Below are 23,088 nucleotides of genomic sequence, written 5' to 3' on the forward strand. Positions count from 1 at the left end.
AAAAGACTAGACAACAGTCAAGTACTAACAATAAGGCCAACAACAATTAGAAGCATCGTCATCTCAAGTTATTCGGAACAATTTGTAAGCATAAAGGTTCAATATTTTAGTATTTAGTTTAATTTGTAATTTTTAATCTTTTTTTACATACACATTAGTGGAATCCTATTTTACAATTGAATAAATTCTCTAAATTCAGTTAACAAATATCAAATAATTTGGAGAGGATGGACATAATCATTGCCAGATCGAGGGACTTTCGTCAAATAACGATAAGTGGTTCGTTTGGAGCAATGTATAAGTGTCACTCCGAGTTTTTATTAATAATTCTAAAATATTTTATGAATAACCGGACGAATCATTCTGCTTCTAATTGGGTTCTTACTTTGTTGAACTATTTTAATGGTTTCAATTCATTGTAAATATATTTTGCGTTTTAACTATGACTTAACTATATAACTTATATTGACTATGTATTGCGGATTTTTTATTAGAATTTTATGTATGTATTTATTTATTATCGTTATTTATTATCATTATTTTTTTGCGCACTGAAGAGGAGCAAGTAGAGCTCGAAACGTTTGTGTAATTATTATTTCAAATTAAGAATTTTCTTCTAAATAATAAAATAATATCGTATTGCTCGTTACACATGGCCTTAATTTAATAATTTATCATTGTTTTTATTGTCATACGAGCTTGAACATTGGTATGTGATGGTTTGATTAGGTATTAAAAAAGTAAGTTATTTATTAAAATAATTTAGGTAAATGACTACTTATTAATTTGCATAATTTTATATAATCAATAACAACATTTTACAACAAAAGCAAATTTCTGTGATTAATATAAAATAAAATTCTTCATTACAAATTGACAATATGATGCAAAAATCAAATGAAAATAAATTCAAAAATATTTTATCCTAATTGTAACTAATTGTGCACTAAGAATGTAATTTTTAATCATTTAATTGGACCGGATTTTTTAGTCACATCGCCATATCCGCGTTGTAGGTATTTTTTTTATAAAAAAAAATCACTTTCCTTTCACGATACTATCAGATTTGTTGCTACGACAGCTTTTGTTAGCCGAGCGGATTTAAAGATGAAAATGCTGGATTTTCCATTTAATTTAGTTTGAAAGGCCGCAAGAGCCGACAGCGCGTGTCTTTCTTGCACAATCCAAAAGGCGTTGTGAAAGAACCGGCGGACAAAGATGTCTCTCACCTTGGACGACTTATCGCGGAGCAATCGCACGAATTCTCGTTGCCGTACAGAAGCACCCTCGTGTCGGTAATCGTTCGGAAACTCACAAGTAAGTTCTCCCCGAAGGAGGTTGCATTATGCAAAGAATGTGCATCACCGCAATGCAAATAGACTCTTACGTAATTTGGATGTAATTTCCATAAAATTATTTCACGAAAGGCCAAGAAAGTAAATTCGTCAGTAATTGGCTTGTTGAGTGTTCTTTCGTATTTTGTAAAAATAATCAAATTCTTTTTTATCGAAAAAAATATATCGTTTTAAGAATTATCACGCCATTTAAATTGTTCAGTTACATTAAGAATTAATGCGTCATAAAATAATTAATTATTGTCAAATATAAATAAAGATATTTATCAATTTATATATGATATTTAATTTCATCTCTAATTATTTTATTAATATTATATTACTCATATAATGCGTGTTTATTTATACTTTCATGTTTCTACCACACATATATAATTTTTGTTATTAAATTAAATTAATATTCATTTAATAAATAATCTTGTTTAAAAATTTCATTAACATCTATAATTTTCTACGATTAATAAAATAATTTTTAATAAATATATAATAATTTACAATATAATATAAATAAATGAATGATAAAAATAAAAAAAGCTAAATGTATATTTATACAAAATCGCTACATTTCTATCTAAAATTATACGTATAATATTCATGGTCAGAGAGATCTCCGACCAATCTCGAGTCCGAGGCGGCAAAGTTAGCCGAAAACAATGAATAACTGACTCTGGTGTTATATATATATATGTCATAGAACAACGTTTGTTTCTGGCGAAACAGTTTCTCGTGACTGCATTATTTCCGACTCGAACTTTGCACGAGAGATGGCTGAATATCAGATTCGGGACATCGACGTATTCACAACCGACATTGTCGATATAAACGGTATTGTGCGTTCATCCTGTGTGTGTTTGGCAGTTAGATATTTCCTGTGTATATATGTGTGTGTATGTGTATGTGTGTGTGTGTGTGTCTAAATCACCGCCAGGGGCGTGTTCAGATCAAATCTATGATTGATTTCTGCTTAATAGACCCTCAGTCATTAATAGTTCCTTTCATGAGGTACTTACATGATGGTTCCTGAAAGTTTCTGGATCGAAAACAAGAATATAACTTTGAGTGAGTAATAACAGGGTTGAAAGAAAACGAGGAAAATCTATATTAAAGAAATAAAAAAATTAGGATCTTTATATTATACATTAATAAATAAATAAATAATTACATTTATATTATTTTTATAATTTTGTTATTATTTATTTATATATTTCATTATTTCTTTATTTTTTATTAATTATCATATTGGTGTTTATATATATTTATAAATTTATTTACGTAATTTTAATTAATATATATTTTGCTTTGAAATAAATAATAGAATTAATTATTTAATAATATAACAAATATATTGTTATAATAAATTTCTATACCTTTCATGAAAGTTTCTACATGAGATTACAATGAGATTTTAATTATGTATGTGCGTCTGCACAAAATAACGATGATATGCGAAAAAATCGCAGTGTCACATCGAGATTCGTTCTTGCATCGTACCCGTATCGATCTTCCTGCATAATACATGAAATAGACAACGCAAAAAGTAATATATCCCTCTTGGAAGCCTGCATATGTCATGTTCGCAGGATCCTCGAGATGTTTACATTACAAACTAAAAAATAAAGTTGCGCAGAACGCGATAGAAGCGTAATATCTATATGCAGGCTATTCCGTGATATATCTGTATCACTTATCAATTTTTTATGCAATTTAAAATAAACTGGTTTTTAACAAAAATATTAAAATACAGATATTTTTAATATATGTAGATAGATATATTTTTTTCTGAATTATAGTCGATTAGAAATAAACTAAATTTATTCAAATTAAACTGCAAAAACACAAAAACTGATAAAACCTTATTTTATAAATACAACTTTATTTAATATTAAATTGATGTTGTTTTAATAAAATTTTAATTTAGGGTATGACTGGTCATTAATGCTTTTCTAGTGTTAATGACTTTAAAATAATACAAAAATGTAACATTAAAATTGAGAAGATCAGCTTCTGGAGATCAACTATTCAGTATATGAAATTGATTGGGAAAAAATTCTTGCGCATAATAAAATAAAATATTTCTATCTTCGATCGCGGATGAATTTCACTGCGTCAAACGAGATATGATGACGTGGAAAAGGGGATCGTAACTTTAAGGGTACATTCCTGGACCAAATGCAGTGATATTAGTCGTCTGTGAGGTCGGACTATGGGGGTTGCCATGACGATAGGAGGTTCTCAACACGTGGTTCGTTGGCGAGTTCGCCGACGACATTTTTATCTATTAACGAGTCGCGGGGTGCATTCGGGTGCATAGAAAAAAAGGGGTCGCACCCTCCGGCGAAGGACCAGGGCACAAAGAAACTCGCTCGGAAAGAAAGAGAGAAAGAGACCAAAGGCCTTTGGACACTTTCTTTCGTGTCTTTTAATACCAGCTCGAGGCGGAAGACCGCGGAAGTTTAACGGCATATTTTCACAGTGTAATTAAAGAACACTTAACACGATGCACTCTGATGCTTTACGATGCGCTATCGCGTAATTAGCCGAGACGATAATTATGCGACTTATCTGCCGACAAAATAACAGCGCAAAAAATATAAAACATTTTTAAGTTTTTTGAAGAATAAAACAGAGCATTTATTGCTTCATAATAATGAAATAATACATAAATGTAGAAAATGGATCGGGCTTTGAAATTAATATCTTGGTCTTATAAGTTTGATTATAATTATATAAAATATTTAATTGGATATCGTTTCTTTTTGTAATATTATAATTAATATATTATTCCTTTAATCTATTATATATTGTAAAAAAATAAAATAATCCATTTGGATGATGCTTTTTATAATATGTGATATAATAAAAGGCCAACTTAACGAGCTTATATGCTATTAATTGAAAAATTTTTATTTATTAATTTACGTCATACTATACAAAAGTTACGATAAACGTTTCGACTGTACGACAGTCTTTCTCAATATCCTAATAATATGTTAAAAAATTAATTTAGTCATTTCGACATCATAAATAAATACAACAATTATAAGATTATATGACGAACGCAGTACAAAATTCATGATTGTTGGCATGAGTTAGAGCGTCAGATGCTGTTATATTATGTAACGACATTTTTTGTCAACGAACATAACACCTTTGTTAAAAAATTAATTCTTTTTACTTAACATAATCACAATGTGTACTTTTTTAAAAAACAAATCGATATCTGTAATTTGTTTGTTTTTTAAAAAAGTACACATTGTGATTATGTTAAGTAAAAAGAAATAATTTTTTAACAAAGGTGTTATGTTCGTTGACAAAAAATGTCGTTACATAATATAACAGCATCTGACGCTCTAACTCATGCCAACAATCATGAATTTTGTACTGCGTTCGTCATATAATCTTATAATTGTTGTATTTATTTATGATGTCGAAATGACTAAATTAATTTTTTAACATATTATTAGGATATTGAGAAAGACTGTCGTACAGTCGAAACGTTTATCGTAACTTTTGTATGACGTAAATTAATAAATAAAAATTTTTCAATTAATAGCATATAAGCTCGTTAAGTTGGCCTTTTATTATATCACATATTTTAATTGTATACGAGCCGAAGTTTAATTTATAAAATATATATGCTTTTTATAGTTTTCTTATTTTATTTATTTAAATTTAATTTTTTTAAATTTCATGCTATGTGTGATGTATTCGAGGGAAACTTTAAATTTAATTTCCGATATTCTTTTATTTTTTGTCCGGAATTCGCGATATTTAAGTACTTATGCGTACACAACTATATACAACTGCGTGCCTTCGTAATGTCGTATATAATGAAAAAACAGGGAGAGAAGAGATAAAAGCAGATAAAAATGTCGAGGATGTCAAAACCGTCGCATCTTCTTTTAGCTGAATGATCAAAGACTAGCAACAAAATAAAAATATCAAGAGGCACTTTTGATACTCTCATAAATAAATATTTTTATATCTCGCATAGTTGCATTAATTTAAATAATATATTCCTTTGATATAAAAATATATCATAATCATAAATTATAAATAAATATAGATAAAATTATTTCAATGCAATTTTAAGCAGAAAAAATGATAATAAATTTCTATTTTTGCTTATTTTTTGGACAATTTCTTTGATCTCTTAATTATTTTGAGGAATGTATTTAAATAAAAGACTTCTTTTTTTATATTATTTTATAAAGAAAAGTCATCACTATTAAATTCATTTATTTATTTCGATTATGAACTTATTTATCTTTCGTATACATACACATGCACATAGATCTTTAAATTAAAGAACTACTTAATATTTAAAAATATTAACAAAAATATGTACGATGTTTTTGGATGTTTCTCAAATTAAAATTTTCGGAGAAAATAATATATTTAATCAAATTTATTTAGCCTGAATAATTCTTAAGTACAAAAAATATAAATTATTTTTAAAATATAAATTAATATAAAAAATATATTATAATATAAAATATAATATTATAATATAAAATATATTATAAAAAATATAAATAATTTTAAAATATAAAAATATAGATTATTTTTATAAAATTTTAAATCAAAAGCGAGATTTTTAACTTTAAAATGTCGACGATATATATTTGCACGAAGTTACAAGAGAAAGAATTGTGGCTTATCTATTTAAACATAAGAATCATATGCTACGTAGTTTCGTATTCAAAGCGAGAACTTGTGCCCGAGAGCGATTCCAGATATTTGCGTCGGGTCGCCTCGTTACAATTGGAACGTCGCCAATCTTAAAAAGAAAATTTATGATATTGCCGTCGATATTGTTCGATTTCGTCTCGCACGTCTGTGTATATAATCCGCAATTTTCTTTCATTAAATATAAAACATTTTTATTATGTTTCCCTACATTATTAATGCAGGTACAATTATAGAGTTTTCGAAAAACGCGTTAAAATGTATTAAAAAAAAAAAAGAGAGAGAGAGAGAGAGAGAGAGAGAGAGAGACAGAAGTATATGTAAATTTTATAATCAGAATACATTCTAAAAAATTAAGGAACGGATAATTCTTCGTGCGAAATAAATCAAAAATAATTATAGTACTTTTTCATATAAAAAATTTATTTTAGGAAAAACAAAATTTCAAAATTGGCAATATATTTTAATAACTTTTAATGATCCCTCTTTCTCTTATGTCATAACTCGAGTCATAAGTCGAGTTATCGAATTCTGCATACTAGCTATTAATATATAAATAAAAAAGTACAACATTCTGTTAAAAAAAAAAACAATTTTAAATTAAGTTCTTTCAAAAAAATTATATTAATATAAAAAACCAAGAGATAATATTTTTATATTTTTAATAAAAAAGTTATATCTCTTCTATATATATATGTAGAAGAGATTATTTTATATATATATATATATATGAAATAATCACATTTTCCCATATGTATTAATTAATTTTAAAAATTAGAAAAGAATCTTATTTAAATATAAAAATTATGCTACACAGAGAGAAAGAAAAAGAAAAAAAGGAGAAAGTTAGAAAAGAAATCAAAAGAGACGAAAAAAGAAATGAAAACAGACAAAAGATTCAATAACAAAGAATCTCAACAAACGATATTGCAATATCAGCGAAAGAAATCACTTCAACATTGAATTACATTTTTATTGATATGAAAATATTGTTACATAAAGTTGAATATTGCAGTCTGTGCGGTTCGAAGGAATTTTTGCCGTGACGATAATTGATTGCCACGATAAAAAAAAGTGGCAGAAAGCAGGCTAGTAGTATATTCTCTTAACGGCTTTCAGTCACGAGACTTTGCGAGCGAAAGGAGATTGGAAAAGTTGTCAATTATGATGATCACCGAGCGGAAAAATACGGCCTGCCACTAGCACCGTTTCGTTCTTTTTCTTCTTCAACCATTTTCTTTTGTGTGTGTCCTTTTTTGCCCCTTTTTCCCACCTTTATTCTATTTGTCATCAGAATGAAAAGTTTCTTCATCCCTAAAGTGAAAATGACTATATCGGTGCGTTCGACGAAAATTCAAGAAGACAAAAAGTGGAGAGTTCATATAGGAGTTTGGAAACGAGCTTGTACCGCAAATATCTTCACTATTTATATTACAGGTAATCCGATCAGCGCCAATGGCGAGATATAAAAATAGATATTTTGCACTTATATGTACACGGAAAAAAAATTATTATTTATTTGAAGCTAATAATATTGATTTGATATGAAAAATATTTATTTGATATAAGAAAATCTTTTTCAAAACAAATAAAATACTTATTTATTTCAAATAAATAATTTATTTGAGAGTATTCAAATAAATATTTATTAATTTAGTCATTTCTTTCAGTGTATGTATAAAAATCATTATTTTCTTTCTGTTATTTGTCACCAATAAAAAAAGATATATCTATACTTTAATATTTTATTAATATTAAAAATTGCTTTAAGAGTAATGTTTTTCTTATTCTTTATTATTCATCATAAATCTATCTTTCTGTTCAGAGAAGTTGAATTCTAGACCAGTCGTAATGAAAATTCGAGAAATTGTCAAGTGTTCTCGAAATCTAAAATAAACTACTCTTACTCCGAAACGAGAATCACGATATATTATGAGAAAAGTATTTTCAGTTCATGATTGAGATTGTAAATCATACATAAAAATGGTGCTTAAAACTAAAAAGTAGCATTATGTTCATAGTGGCAGCAGCAGAATCGAATTTTCTACTATAAATATATATTTATAAAAATTTATAAAAATTAAAATATTTATATTAGAATAAAAAATATGTATTAAAGAATTAAAAATTACTATAAGGATAAAATAATTTTATACCTAATTTTTTAATTCTTAATTAATAAAAATTTTAATTAAAAAATTGTTAAAAAGACAAAAAATTGAGAAAATATGTATCTTCCTTTTAGTAATTTTTTTAATTCTTAATATTTGAAAAATATCATATATTTCAAGAATATTTAATAGATTAAATATATTTAAAGAATATTTAATTCTTAATATTTGAAAAATATCACAAATCTCACGAAAAGAATTAATAAAATAACATCTTTCATATAAAAGTGTTCTGGAAACGATTAAATATATTTAAAGAAATAGATTAAATATATTTCAAGAATATTTAATTCTTAATATATTTGAAAAATATCACAAATCTCACGAAAAGAATTAATAAAGTAACATCTTTCATATAAAAGCGTTCTGGAAACCACCTTATTAGATAATACATAAAAATTTAAAAAAAACCTTTCATTATTTTTTCCGCGAAATTAACTGCATAGTAGCATAATCGAATATATGTACGATATTATATCTCTCACGGTATAATTAAATGTCTCGTACTACATGAGCGCTTCGCAGCCTCCGCAGAATCGGCAGCTCCGATAAACGCGAACTTAATTAACACGTCGAACAGAGGGCTCCCACCAATATCCGGTATTGTCGGACGAGAGAAGAAAGATGAGACACCTCCCCACGCGGCCGCTCGGTTTAATCTCTCTCTTAATTAATCACGTGTGGCGCCCGATAACTCGATTATGTTCGCGCGAGAGGTACACGAGCTCCTTTTCTTCGGGACGATTACTTTCGTAACTACGCTTCGCTTTCAGAAATCATCTCCGTCTCTCCCTTTCTCATCCTTCTCTCCTTTTTCATCTTCTTTTCTTACGGAACTTCCAAGTTTCCAAGCGCGATCGCAAATAAAATGCCTGGAGCGCATCATCCGATCAATTCAGCAAGAGAGATCTCGTTACAAGTGATTCAGGATATATCGCGGTTCATAAGAAGCGGAAATAGATAGAAGACATGCGAAAATCAATTTTATTTCGGAAAGAGAGAGCTGTTTCTTATTAAAAATAAAAATACATGAAATAAAATAGTGCATAAAAATACTATATACATATGGTATATGCATTAAAAATATCATGTCATCTTACATGTATGTTATAGATTTTTATTTATTATATTTATTATATATGTACACTGAAATTTTATCAAATTGCAAGGAATTAATTTAAAAAGTTTTTTTAAATAAATTTTTTTTGTATATAAAAATACTATATACATATATATTTATTATATGTACACCGAAATTTTATCGAATAGCAAGGAATTAATTTAAAAAATTTTTTTAAATAAATTTTTGTCGAAATTAAAATTTTGCCTTGTATAAAAAATTATATTTTACAATGGCTGTATCATCAAATATAGGAAATTTTGAATATAATAATTCGATTATACAATCACTCTATAATTAAAATTCTTACTGTGTGTTTATTAAAAAAATTATAAAATAATTCAAATTCTAATTAAAACATAGCTAATAACATTTCCAATACTTTTAGCATATTTAGAATCGTTTTACATCACGAAATATATCACTAACATTTTTTTCATATATTTCATATAAGGTAGATAAAATTCAGGATACGATTGTATAAAATATGATTTTAATTACATCTGTTTTGATGGAAACAGATATAGGTTGATATCAAAATATTTCTAACGAACTGTTTTTCTCGGTCCAGCCGGAAGGAATTTATCTAACGAATGACATGTGTGTTTAATAAATAGAGGGTAAAAGAGGGGAGAGAGGGGTAGGAGAGAGGAAAAGAAGGGGAAGAAGGAGAAAGAGCTCATTGTCGATCGATCATGCGTCGAGTTATTGCGATGCGCGCGCCATTAATTAAATTCCACTTCGCGTTGTTTTCAACAGAGAAGGAATAATGACATTAATGTATTCCTTTTCTTTTTTACTCTATAGCTATATTTTTACTCGGAAACTTTAATTTTGACGTGTACCGAAAAATCATTTTCACCAAAAATCGAATTTTGATACTTGTTTACTTTGATAACTTTTCATTTCCCTCTTTGATCTTTCATGTTTTTAATTTTATACGCAACGAAACGAAGTATAAAAATTAATCATTTGTCAGTTCAATTTTGAATTTATATAAAAATAAAGTATTTGCAGAAATAATAAATCGATGTACACAGAAACGTGAAGTTTCTGTCTATCGTGAAGTTTATCTATTTACAGATGTTTATATAATATATAAAGTAATATATTATATAATTTATTCCAATATATAAAGTACCTAATATTATATAATTTAAAATACCGTTTCTGAATAATTCAAATAATTTAAATAACATATACACGTCATAATAATACTCGATATTTCATAATTCCAATATTCAACTTATATTAATAATATTTAATCCAAGTAATTAATTAATAACATTTAATTTTCTCCATGACTTTTATTTTCATTCATTATTTGTATTATTATTATTACTTATTTTAATACACTAATTTTTAATTTTACAAAATTAGTTCAATAGCAAAATTTAAAAATTCTATCATAAAATTTAATAAATGAAGAGAAAGAGAGAAAAATAACATATGTATAGGCACAATCAGGGGATATAAAAATAATAATTAAATATACATATATATAGTATACTTTTATACTAATTTGTGAAATCAAAAGGTTCGAAAAATTTACAGAATTTTGACAAGATTTATTACTGTAGTAACCCGAATTGCGAGATCGTATATCTTTATTCCTACGAATAAAGGGGAAAGTCTAGAAAGGAAGAAAAGACAGGAAGGAAGAAGCGAGAATATGACAGGGAGCACAAGTCAGGTGTTTTAGAGCGACTTCCGTGCAATGACCTATCCGGTTTCTCGCATAGAGCGAAACCGAAGACGAAGAGTGCCTCCTTGGATTTCACCTTGGGAGACCCGTTCACCAAGTACAGCAAGCTTGAGTTACTTAGGGTTATAATATGGGTCGACACTCCTCGCTCGCTAAGCATTTCGACATTTTTTGTTAACATTGGATATTTTATCCTTAATGAGTTCTGGCACAATATATAAGCTCGAAGTGGGAATCGTGAACCAAACTTGGGTTCATAATTCGACGAAAAATTCTATTAATTTGACAGATAAAAAAATAAGAACACTAATGAAGGATGATTTTAAATGTGTCTAAAAAATATTGATATTTTGTCGTTTAAAGAACAGGCAGTGTTTGCTGTTATCTAAATAAAATTATATAGATGATCATCTAGATGAAACTTTGACGTCATCTTATCTTTATATAGATAATAGAAATATGTATTATATATATCTGCACCTTAGATGAAAAAGAGTATTATCTTTATTAATTAACTTATCTAGAATAATTTTCAGATAATTTTGGTTTACAATCATAGCACATAAAAATACTTAAATAGTATAGAAACAGTAAGCGATAAAAATTTATAAATAAAAATATGAGTACATATATTTTTATATCCTTTTTATAATTTAATTTTTTTATAACTGTGTTTATATAAGTCTTAAAAATTATCTAGATAAATCGCCATATAATTTTATCTTTTATCTAGATATATTTCAAACAAAATCATCTTCATCTCATCTAAGATATATATATATATATATATATATATAATACATATACAATTTATAATTATATAATTATAATAATGATATAATATATTGTCTTGAAAATTATCTAGATGAGTCGCCATATAATTTTATCTTTTATCTAGATACATTTGAAACAAAATCACCTTCATCTTATCTAAGATGAATTTTACATATTTTTATCTCACCTTTATCTAACTAATTTCAAGATCATCTAAGCACAACACTATATGAGAGCAGAACGAAAAAAGAGGAAGCACGCTTTCGTCTATGCATGCAAACTGTTCCTCGACACAGTTTTGGCTGCTTTCCAAAGCGTTGCACATTTCTCCGATACAATATCAACTTGCGAGTAATATTTTCGTCTTTCCTCTTCTTCGATGATAAATAACGCGCGTCTCAAAGCATACAAAAAGCGAACGAATGACTGTTCGGCTTAAGGGAAACCGGAAGGACACAGACTGACGTATACATATCCCCAGTGGATTCGATGTATCTTTCAAAGGATTCTATATATTCGCGAGCGGGAAGAAAACGGAAGAATCCTCTTTCTCCGCCGAGGAGGATTTGGAAGTCAGACTCGATTTCCACCGTGGAAATGGGTTTTTCTGCTGTCGATCCACAAGGAATTCTTGCGAAGAGAGAATCTCGTCAAAGTAAGACCTGCATTGATATTATTATCCTTCGCCGGAGGCGAAAATATCTTTCCACTCTATTTCTAGGCGATTCGTTGCAATAAAGAGTCGCGAAATTCTACAAACTTGTTAGAAAATTAGGACTTCATAATATTTTGCAGTAATTAAGATCAAGATTAATAAATAAAATTGAATAAAGGTTTGATTCTATGTAAGATAAATATTTTATTTCATTTCTTAGATTATAAAGTAGAAATTTAATCATTAATTATAATTTATATGATTGCTTCGACAATTAAAATCTGAAAAAATCTTAAAAAAAAAAAGATTATTTATATAACAAAAAATATATTTTAGCAACTTTTATAATAGAAAGAGAAGAATCTTGGGAAAAAATAGAATGATTTGTATATGTATTATAGAATTAATTTCAGAAAATTAATTTAATCGAACGTGGCAATAATATATCAAGCTTTTTAATCGTATATCTTTATTGAATGATAAAAACAAAAAGAATTAAAATTTCATGAATTAGAATTGAAAATACAGTCATTTATTTGATATCATCAAATGTGAAACATGTAATAATTATTGGTGATGTAAAAAGAATTATTATATTCTATTTCAATAAAACAGACAAATTAGAAATCTCAGTTTATGTAAATTTTCATCAAACTATATTCGATTTTAGTGAATTTAATAAATTTAACAAATAAATTATAAATTCAAAAAAAGTTCGCAAATATATTTTGTCCTTTCCATGCAATCTCTCTTGCAAAATATCTATATATATATATAAATCTAATATAATTTAAAATAATAATAATATAATCTAAATATTTTTGGAACAAAGTAATTATGAAATTAGTAATTTAATTCGAGTTTAGTTCAAGACTTAATTTGAAAAGGACCTTTGTTCTCTCTTCAAGGAAAGGATTTTCGAAGGGACAATCTTCCCACAAAAAAAAAGGGAAATGAGACTCGTCCGCGGCCTTATTCGTGGGAGAATAAGCGGATCACGGCTAAGTGGCTTACATAAGAATCAACCGAAGGGTTTCCTCTCGCTCTTAGCCTCTTCGCTATCATATTTCATAGTAATCACTGATTAAAATCGATTTCCTCGCGGTACGTGAGATCGTTTTCCTTTCCTTCCTGCATTGATCTCGAATGATCTCGTGCAATAATCCACGCGGTACACGATTTATCTTCGATATTAAAGTCCGCATCATAACTGAACGCTACATGTTTCAATCAATATCTATCTTCTTTATTATATATCAGTCTTATCGGTTTTTTTTCAGTTCAATGTTTATTCAATGTTTTAACGAATGAAATTCGATCAAAAGAGATGATAGGATACGTACGAAAATTATTGCAAATAATTGTAAAAATATGGATATGAACAAATTGGATCTTCTTTTTACAGCAAAAAATTATACAAGTATAAATATATATAATTTCGTTTATGTCAAAAGGAATATTTTGCTTTTCACTTAAATTTGATGTAGGTATATACAAAGTTATATATGCGTGTCTAAAAGTTATATATATCTTGTCCTATAATAATCGCCTAAAAAATATATTGCAACAACTTCTGAATAAAGCAACATTTTTCTTTTTTAAAAAATGTTAAATAATGCTTCTTTCAGTTCAACGTTTATTCAATGTTTTAACAAAATTGAAATTCGATTAAGAGAGGTGATATGAACGAATTGGGTTTATTTTTTTAGTTATGGCAGCAAAAAAATTATAGAAATATAAATATATAATTCCGTGAAGAAAAATGCTTTCTTCCTACAGTTATTTATTTATTTATTTTTTTTTTTTTTACCTCCTAACGCCGATTTCCGCATAACGACCCCTGCTGATCGCTCGCGTCGCCACCACATTCCTGTTGTTGCCGTTGCCGGGATTTGTGTACAACGTCAATATGTCGTTGCTGTTAATGTTGCCGATGATCGGCGGCAACATTATGGCGAGAATCCACGATCGTGTTTCTCACAATGTTCAAACGACGACGATTGGCATTTCACTGATGCATCGATGCGCGTCGGGATTTTTATAGTCCTTTGGGGGAAAAAAATTTACTTAGTCACTCGAACGCGATCTATGAGATTGATTGGTCTAGATCTATGGGAGATACGAACGATCGAAGCGTGAAATATATCGGTTGCAAAATCATTATATAAATATCGAAAATGTATATGTCCTATCTTTTTTAAACAGGAATTTTATCTACAAGAATTAAATCATTTTAGAAACTTAAATTAAATATATCTCTCAAGAAATTATTAATAATTAATATATATTAATTTTTATTTAATTTTAATTTCATTTAATTTAAATTTAATTTTTATATATATATATAAAATATATATTTATTGATATATATTAATATATATTAATAAATATATATATGCATATATAATATAGTAATATATAAATTTTATTTTATATTATTTTATATTATTATATATAAATTATTAAATTTTAGAATTATATAATATATTTATGGAATTTATTTATGAGAATTTTAAATATTTTGTAATTAGATAATTTGTTGACATTTTCTTTTATTTATGTTACCATCAAATTTTGTTTTCCTAATAAAATCCTTTCAAAGACAGAATTACTTTTGTATTTTCATATATATATATTTGTATTCTTGAACGCGTTTAATAATAGCAAAGAATATCGCAGTTCAACAATTTTTCAACATTTTCGTGAAACGATAATGGCGGCTAAAAATCAAGCTATATGGCCAGGGGGAAAAAAGTGTACGAAGTTAAATGCCGAGAAGAGAGCTGGAAATATCGTGTTTGCGCCGGCCGTCCGGCGACTTCCGTCCTGTTCTCTTTCATTTCTCGACCGGCCAATATCCCCCGAACGTGCTTGAGATCTTCCTTTTTTCGTCCACCGACGATATCGATAATAACACACTCGCGTCTCCTTCCGCGAGCCGTTTCCTCTTTTTATGTCCGTGAGAGCCGGTCCTATTTTTCGGTTAACATAATGCCATTCGTGATTGTGACTTTTTACTTCCACAGAATAACGAAAAATAGCGTATAAAAAGAATACGATCGCATTTCGCCCCTGGCCTTAAAAAATATATTCGTTTCCTGTTTATGTAACTTTTCGATTTTTCAAGTCGTTTAAATTTTTTAAATTAAAAATATTTAAAAAACCATGTGTGAAAATAAACTCTGCAGCTAAACACTTTTTTCGGAAAAAATTCTACTGAATTCATAAAAAATAAATTGTAATTATTTTTTGTAATATAAAAACACACAATTCATCATTAATCTAAATTAATTTTTTTTTTCACAAAGCATAATGTATGCACCAAACATAATTAAGGAACATAATATCTCATCCTTTGCACGTTTTCATATATGTAATTCTTTAAAAAATATATTTCTATATGTATAATAGAAGAGCTTTTTTCACTCTATAATATATTTTAAGTTTATATTTTTGAAATTGTTTAAATTTTTTACAATTTTAAAAATATGAATTTTAAGACGATTTGGAAATAAATAATTCCTATAAAAATTTTTCGAAAAAGCTCTATTAAATACATCAAATAAATTATAATTAAGAAAAAATACTCTCTGCAATAGCTTCTGCAAGTAATTAATTAAATAAGTAATTAATTAAATATCATAATTAGATATGGCAAGATTTGATCCGCCTCGTTTAATTCAGTTTCGACGGAAATTGAATTAAGTGGAAGGTGTTATTGCGCTCAAATATTATCGCAGATTCCGGAAAGAATTAATCGCGCTCGCCGTTTCAACATTTTTATCGTCTCTTGATATTTGGTCCGTGAGTATTTATATATAATCCAATAATCATAATTTATATAATAATATTTATATATCTTTTTTATATACAATGTCCTTTTATAATTTCTCTTCAATTTTCGTTTCACAAAAATAACAGTATTATATCAAATAAGGTATTTAATAATTTTAGAATTAAAAAAATAAAATATTTAATATTGAAATATTAACTTAATATATTAATATTTTTTTGACGTGACTGTTTTTCGCGGACAGTCGTCAAAACGTGACACGCGTGCCATCGTAACTCATCTAGCAGTAATTCCACTTTCATCGGCGGAAAAAATGAATTCTAATAGTGATTGATGGTTTCGCCCGCTGCTCAATCGAGAGTTACGACTCATTTTGACGAGTCCGACACGATGCGTCGACGTCAGCAGTCTCGGTAAGACGTAATGACGATCGATGAGCGAATTAATTTAGAATCTCACTCGGTGGAAAATTTAGTCGATCTAGAGAGATAATATTTTATCTACTTATATATTTTAAGTATGTTATTTACTTATATATATTTATTTTATCTATAAAAATATTTTATCCATTTATCTATAAAATATTATCCTTATTATATAATAAGTTACAAGCGTTTAGAAAAATGTGTGAAATTTTTTAAATAAAAAAATAACCTTTGTGTTCTAAAAGTATATGTTACAAGTATGTAAAAAGCTATGAAAATTAAATATTATGCAACAAGCCCTCCTTATTAATTTAAAATGGAATGACCCTACAAAAATATAATTTTAACTTTGAAATATAATTCATAATTTGTTACCACTCCTACACACAATATTAGGGGGAAAAATGTATAATTAAAATTGAGATAAATGTCCGCGAGAATAATAATGTCACAAATTATTTCACATTCGTCTCGCAACATTGCTTAATATTATTTTTAACAGGTCGGAATAAAATGCAGTATATTATTTGTTATTCACGTTTGATTGATTACATAAATGGGAGTACAACAATAAATCATGTATCCTCCCTTTTTCCCTTTTTAAATTGCTTGATAACTTGTCCTTAAATAAGTGCGACATCATTTTTCTTGCTCGCTTGATCGTTCTTGAACGCTAACACCGGCACGAGACGTGAAAAGATCACACTCGAAGGAGGAAGGACATAAAATATTACGTCACTGCACCGTGAAATGAAAAAAATAAGACTCGACGTCCCTCTCGGCATTTCAAATATTTAATTATGCATCGTGCACTGTTATTAATCTCTGAACTCACACAACAATGATACAATCCGAGAGTGACTTATTGTGTTCCGTCAAAGTATGACATTTCAAAAATTTATACTTGCATTTTTTGCGACAAAAATAATCGCGAAAAATTTGTTTTTAACAAAATAATCATTTATATATAAATATAATGAAATAATCGAACAAATAAATTAGCGCGATAAATCTTTAATTTTTTATATCGTCTTAAACTTTTTCTCGCTTATTGTGGGAAATCTAAATAATTTTGTTATTCGATAATTTTTTAACAATATGAAATCAATCGTTTCATAATTTAAAAAATGATGAATTTTATTTAAATAACTTATTTTGACGGAAAGTTAAATATCAAATAAAATTTTTATCGAAATAAAATCCAAATTATGTAAACAAAGATTTTGCATTGTTCTTATATTACGAAATTTTGCACACAATTGCGATATTACTCGCAATGATCGATTATTCATCATATTTATCAGTTTATTGCATTCTGATCGCGTTGGTCAGTTGCCGTTTATGGTAAATCCTGATAAAGCTCTTTGACTTGAGATAAGAGTGCATCTTCCAAGAATTAGCTCAGAGTATGATTGATTCATAACTTGCTGATAATTATAATTTAAAGATATGTTGGTATGTTACTTTTAACAAACAAGAGAAGCTAATTTTCACACAAACCGTTTTTTCATATTTTAATATTTTATACCTATTATTATATTTTTTTAAAATACTCTTACAAATGTTACATTTTATATATATTTCCGTATTATTTAAAAATATAAATTAAGATTAATAGACAGAAAATATATGTATAAGCTTTTCGATGAAATAAAAATTCAGAAAACAATCCTATACAAATAATAATAAAATAAAAATAAAAATAATATTTACTCGCTGGATCGAGTCAAAACAACGATACTATCGTGATCATAAAACGTATGTCAATTTTCTCCGCTGTTTTTATCATGCTTTCATTATAATGTATGCAGTTTATATCAGTAATAAGAGCATCAAACTTTGCACGATAATTTTTTGCATAGTTCAGTAACCAAATAAAAACGTGATATTACTTTTATAAAAATAACAATTGACAAAATAGTCATTTATATATATTTATATATAAATATAATGAAATAATCGAACAAATAAATTAGCGCGATAAATCTTGAATTTTTTATATTCTTTTCAATTTTTCAATCTTTTAAATTTTGTTCAAATTTTTTTACAATAATTCTCTCGGATAAAAAAATTGTCCTTTTCTTTAGAAAGAAATAACTTTCTAAATAAACAAACTTTTCTCACTCAATAAAGCTTCCATTAATAAAGCATCAAATTTATAATAAACGATCAAGTAACTTTCCAATATCAATCATATACTCTAAGTTTATACAAACAGCTATCTCATTCGAATAAATGAACGAATTCCACATCAGAAAGTTTTTCAGAACAAAAAAATATCATGGCGGCATTATTCAATATCAGCATTCCACAGATATCTTGATGAAGAAACTTGCATTATAAATTCATGTCGCGACCGGAAAACCGGAAATAGAAAGCGCCTTTTCTTGTAAACAACTATTTTTAATAAATTTTTTACAATATCAATATATTTACAATTATTATTTTCAAAATAAGTAATATAAGTTTCTCTAACAGTAGCAATAATTATACTAAATATAAATTAAAGAACAAATAAATAACAAAATTAAAAAATGTATAACATTAATGAAAAGAGAATATATGGATGAAATATGAATTATTTATGATTAACTACAAATTCATTTAGACTGTTCCAGTCTATAAAAAAAAGAAACTATAAAAAAAGAATTTTCTATAAAAAAAAAAAAATAAATCAGCCATACTTTTGAATAATAAGAAGAAATAAGATTTTTCGTCACGATGCGACCTTCGTAGTGTATTTCCGGTATCATAAAATCGCGTTCCTATTTTTACACTGTTTATTCTGTCCTTGGACGGAAAATAGACCGGCAATAAAGGCGAATGCACAATCAGGAAGCCAACGTAGCGAAACTGAAAGATGAAATCGCGGTGAAGAACGATCTCCACATAATGTTCGCGAAAACGACAGTAGCAATTTCCTCCCCGTCGCGTCGCCGCAAAAATCAATCCGGCAATCAATAATATCGCATTTTTTTCAAAGTGCCCGGATGCCGTCGACCGCAAAATACTTCGTGACACAGCATACTTTGTTTCTTTTTACATAAAACTCGATAACTGTTCAGATATATAATAAGGTAGACGGTATAACTAGAAGTGTAACAAATTCCTCATATATAATTCCAAGTATTTATTGTGATAGCACTTCCTGAATTAATCTGATTATTTGAGATCTTAGAATGTTAAATATTTGTTTTAGGAATTTTTATATCGAATCGGTGGAGCCAATTTTTTTATTTCAAATATTTATAGTGTATTACAAGGTTAAAATTGCAAATCTGTATGATAAGCAAAAAAGGTGTATATTTTATATATATTAGATTTTATTTTCGTGAATGTTTCTTTTAATATTCTATTTTTCTCGTATTTTTAATATATGAATATTAACTGTATTAAATGAAATAATCGAACAAAGAAATTAACGCGATAAAATTTAGTTTTTATTCGTCATATGCTTTGATATGTAGGCTAAAACTTTAATAAGAGCAAGAAATACAAAAATAAAATCTTATCTATAAAAATTTTAAAAATTAAATTTAATCAAATAAGATCGTCTCACAAATTCTTTTTTCATTTTTATATTTATTATCTCTTAATATCTGAAAATCAATTTATTTTCTTTTGTAATATAATCTCATGATGAATTAAAAACGGAAATAGAGCTTATGATGAGATAAAAAAAACTTAAGTAAACCCATCAAGATTGGACTTTATAATTTTCTGCTCCAATCATGATCGTCTCTAAACATGATATCGTATCACGATATCATATCGTATATACGAATAGATACGAACGGTCTAAATCAATTTTTCTTCGCAATAACCACTTTGTGTTCCATTTTCTCTCCCTCTTGTCGCCAATATATATTCTGTTTCTATTTTCACGAGCATTTTTAAACATTGTCATAGCCTCGATAAAGTCCCAATATTATCATATTTAAATTCTGTAGAAGTCTTTCCAGTGACTCATATAGCAACCTTCATTAAATAACCAAATTCGCGACCATCACATGGCATAATATCACGCATTATATATGCGGCAAATAAAGAGATAAAAAATCTCGATTAACATAAAATGAAATACTTTGCAACCGATACATGTACATATATATATATCGATACATTTTCATGTATATAAATCGATATATTTTAATATACGTGTAAAATAATTCACTAAAATCCACAATATATATCTCGTTATACTGTCAAGAGATATCGGAGCAGAATAACCGTCGTCGCATCTCCTTCAGATCAAGGCCAAGAACCGATATTGAAACCTACTCGTGGTATTGTTGTGACGTCACCAACCAATTCGACCGAGTGCACCGAATCGAGAGCGTATATTCTTTTTCACGCACTATCGAACGCAAAGACGACGACGACGACGACGACGGGACGCGCCGTGACGCCCGTCGGCGATGCACTGCCGGCAGCGTCGTGACGACACAAACCGGCACGGGAACGACGCCAGTCGACTGCCGGCCGTGCGACGAGACGAAAGGGTCCTTCGCGTCGCGAAAGAACGGCGGTGGTGGAGAGGGACGGGGGTGCGCAGGCGCGTGCAGCCGCCGCCGCTTCATTCTAGAAATGCTCGATCCGCCACACTGACCGTCACCATAGGGACCGTGGCGACTATTCGAACCGGTCTGGCATTATAAAGATGGACCGACGTTGTCGCGAGCATCTGTTACGTCTGCACGCTCCTGTCATCCCTTCATCGTTGTTGTCTTAGGAGAGAAGCATTAACGAATGTCACCGGCAGGTGGAATTCATTATTTCAGTTTGACAATTCAGATGAACAAATGAATAGATGAACAAATGAATGGATGAACAAATGAATGGATGAACAAATGAATGGATGAACAAATGAATGGATGAACAAATGAATGGATGAACAAATGAAGGACTGAACAAATCAATGGGTGAACAAATGATTAGATGACAAATGAATGAATAAACGATTGGTGAACAAATGAACGAATGGATGAAAATATGAATGAATGAATGAACAAATTAATAGCTGAACAAATAAAGGACTAAAAAAATGAATCGATGAACAAATGAAGGATTGAGCAAATGATTAGATGAACAAATGAATGGATAAACAATTGGATGAACAAATGAATGGATGAACGATTGGATAAACAAATAAATGGATGAACGAATAGATGAAAACATCAATGAATGAACAAGTGAATAGATGAACAAATTAATAGCTGAACTAAATAAAGGACTAAAAAAATGAATCGATGAACAAATAAAGGATTGAGCAAATGATTAGATAAATAAATAAATGGATAAACAATTGGATGAACAAATGATTAGATGAACAAATGAATGGATGAACGATTGGATAAACAAATAAATGGATGAACGAATAGATGAAAAAATAAAAGAATGAACGAGTGAATGGATGAACAAATAAATGAATGAACAAATTAATGGCTAAACAAATGAATGGGTGAACAAATGAAGGGTTAAACAAATGAAGGGTTGAACAAATAAATGAGTGAACAAATAAAGAGCTGAACAAATGAATGGACAAACAAATGAATGGGTGAACAAATAAAGAGCTGAACAAATGAATGGACAAACAAATGAATAGATGAACAAATAAATGGTTGAATAAATAAATGGATAAATAAATGAATAAGTTAAATTTAAATAAATGTATCCATTTAATATCTTATGTCGGAAGTATTAAAAATCGCATCGAATTGTATAGATATTAACCTGAAAGTTACGCTGTGAAATACAATGCATTATTTATCTGTTATAGCAATGTCGACATGCACTGATTATCACTCATGCCGATAAGCGGATACATTCTTTCTCTAATGGAAATGTGTTAGCACATCTTGCAGAATATCCTGAAATCATCAGGTAAAACTTCGAGAAAAATTTAAATTATTATTTATAAAATTGAAAAGTTATAATAAATAAGCTTGAAATGTATTTTCCGTTTATTGAGAAGAATTCCACAGGAAAGACGAATTTTCTAGTATATAAAACAAATAACGTACAATTTTATCATACTTATTATTTCCAGAATTTAAATTTAATAACTTTTAAAATATAAAAGCTATTAAAATTTAAAAATCAAATTATAATTGTTGTGTATCTCTTTTAAAAGAGATTGTATTAGAAGATAAAAAATATTAGATTAGTTCATTAAATATCTAGGTGTAAAATAAAATTTACAAGATCTATATCGCTATATATTTTGCAAATGGGATGGCAATAAAAGCTTTTTCTTCCGGCGACGCGCGGTGAGCAAGAGTTTCTTTCGTGTTCGGACAGTGGAAATCGTAAATGCTTTTCGCGCTCGGTCGGTCTGTTCAACCTTGTGGAAACCACCTGATTCAACGCAATTTTGATGCTGTCCAGCGTAAAACTCCTGC

General features: G+C 28.2%; 1 protein-coding gene and 1 long non-coding RNA gene across 2 annotated transcripts in view; both read right to left on the bottom strand.

The window, feature by feature from the left end:
• The window catches only part of spri (Src homology 2 domain-containing protein sprint), a 152,989-nt gene that overhangs the window by 20,794 nt on the left and 109,107 nt on the right, over positions 1 to 23,088 (bottom strand).
• Positions 5,972 to 21,152, bottom strand: LOC146720036 (uncharacterized). Its single transcript, XR_014926234.1, has 3 exons — positions 20,969 to 21,152; positions 14,280 to 14,515; positions 5,972 to 6,135 (listed from the first exon to the last, which is right to left on the bottom strand). It is a non-coding gene; the product is annotated as an uncharacterized LOC146720036 (long non-coding RNA).

Source organism: Nylanderia fulva, unplaced genomic scaffold (assembly GCF_048542155.1).
Source record: "Nylanderia fulva isolate GAGA-0341 unplaced genomic scaffold, ASM4854215v1 Scaffold8, whole genome shotgun sequence".
Taxonomy (NCBI): Eukaryota; Metazoa; Arthropoda; class Insecta; order Hymenoptera; family Formicidae; genus Nylanderia; species Nylanderia fulva.